Genomic DNA, 2281 nt, shown 5'->3' with positions numbered 1-2281 from the left:
TCTACCCACCTAGACCTGAAGAAAAGCTCTGTGTGGCTCGAAAGCTTGTCTCTCTCACCAACAGAAGCTGGTCCACTAACAGATATCACCTCACCCACCTTGTCTCTCTAATATACTGAGACAGCACCATTTCACCATCTATCTTCATATACCATCTCTTTATCTCTTTTTCTCCTTCTCATTTATCAACATGGTATCTTGGCACCCACAGGTCAGGCACCAAATTATATGAGATTGGCCTATAGAATTTCTAGTCAAGTATTTTTTGGGCCCTGAGGGATTATAGGGAAGGAGACAACCCAAGTGTCTACTTGACCGCTGAAGACAGAAGCCATTGTGAACTCCACCTCCACTATCCACATAGGCAAGGTGGGGCATGCAGAACTATTTACTCCAAACCCAGCTCATACAATATGTTCCTGTGAAGGAATCTGGCTGTCTCCTCCATGTTACCTAGTTCAGACATTAACACCTATCTAAGAGAGGTCACATTCTGCACCTACTTTGTACCAGGCAGATTCTGTCCACACTTCACACTGAAGGGAATGGGGCGCATTCTGTTTTGCACAGCTGTATTAAAAAGCTGAGTTTGGTCTGCTGTGGTAATGTCATTTTGATAAACAGAGTTATGGCTGAAAAAATTCTTCTCTCCCACCCTCTCTTCCTCTATATATTCTTTCTTTGTTTCGAATGTCAGCTATAAAGATGCAGCTGGAGGTTGTGTGTGTGGTGTGTTTGAATATTATGTGCTCAATGTTCAACTGGTTCACACTGGTGTAACTTCATTCACTGTAATAAAAGAACCATCTGGTTCACTGACTCCAGAGGAGCTCTGGCAGATGCATGCCAGCTGGGGGTCTGGCCCATTGATTCCAGTGAAACTACACTGGTTTTTACCAGCTCAGGTTCTGGCCTCAGACCAAGTATATGGCTTGCATCTCCTCGTTCACAATAATGTAAATCATTAGAAAGTTCAGAGAAGTCATTGGAGTTACACAGGTCAAAAAAACAGTGGAAGCAGGTTGATTATTTCAGCCTCTCATGATTATGATTATAAAGATGACAGAAAGTGCAGATTTTCACACTATTTCAAAATATATTTGAAATGATAACAACTTAATATGGAATTGTGATTCAGACTCTATATCGGTAATTTCAGGGCAAAAAAATTACAGGTACATAATGATCCCCCCAAAAAGCATTGCAAACTAAGTAAATTACACTAGGAAATTAAGATTACACTTAAAAGGAAACCAAATATGTAAAGGCATGGAAATGCAGTTATAACACCCAAATAACTTTAACTCTGATGTATAGTTGTCCTGCATGAATCAAGTTCTTATCCTTTATCCTTGTTTTTATTTATATGTGTTATCTGATTGCCTATCTACACCTTTTAAAATCTGTTCCTGGGGTTTCCAAAGACTGCTGATATGAGTTAGCTCCCTGGGCAAATATTTTCAGGATGGATGCTGTAAATTTTTTAAGACACAGAATCAGTTTTTAGCAGATCCCCACCAGTGATTTCAATGAGAAAATTTCTGTTTCTCATATACCAGCTACATAATAAATAACAATAATAAATTAATTAATAAATAACAACAACAACATGCTCTGGCCCAATATTTGAGCGCAATTGTAACCATCAGTGCTTAGGAATAATTTTACATGTATGGGGCATAATCCAACAAACTATAGCTAATTGGGACATTTTTTACTAAATGAAAAGTCATTCAAAATACGGTGTTTTGTCAAGGCCGCTTTGCAGAGGTGTATTGGTGTTGCCAATTATTTCACTGGAGGGTTTTGAGGAACAGGGCCTTCCCGTACTCCTGGTACAACAGAGAAAGACCAGAATCCAAAACCTGACTTTCTAATCTGAAACCAGACATTTCAACACATCTCTTTGTGAAAACACTGGAAAGGTTTGTTACTGCTGAAACTAACGACTTAGAAACCTTGAAAGGTGTCACAAAATGGAATTGTGCAAATACAAAACCGCTCATGAGTAACTGCATTTTAAAGACTGCTCTCAGAAATAATCCAACAGGATAATGGCAGGCTACATGCAAATTAGAGGTGTTCTTAATCAAGTTAGCGAACCTTTGTTAGCTAACTTGGTTTAACATAGTAGTCAAATCTGGCAACTTGGCTTGTAACTTGGGTTAATGTTTGATCCAACTGAAGGTTCCTCGTAGGCTTTAACAGTACTTCTAACCTGAGTTAGGAGTCAAGTTGCTGTGGTCTTCACTGCTGTTTTAATCCAAGTTAGCTACATGGT

This window comes from Chelonoidis abingdonii, chromosome 14, assembly GCF_003597395.2.
Source record: "Chelonoidis abingdonii isolate Lonesome George chromosome 14, CheloAbing_2.0, whole genome shotgun sequence".
NCBI classification, from domain to species: Eukaryota; Metazoa; Chordata; order Testudines; family Testudinidae; genus Chelonoidis; species Chelonoidis abingdonii.
This window is presented reverse-complemented; position numbering follows the sequence as displayed.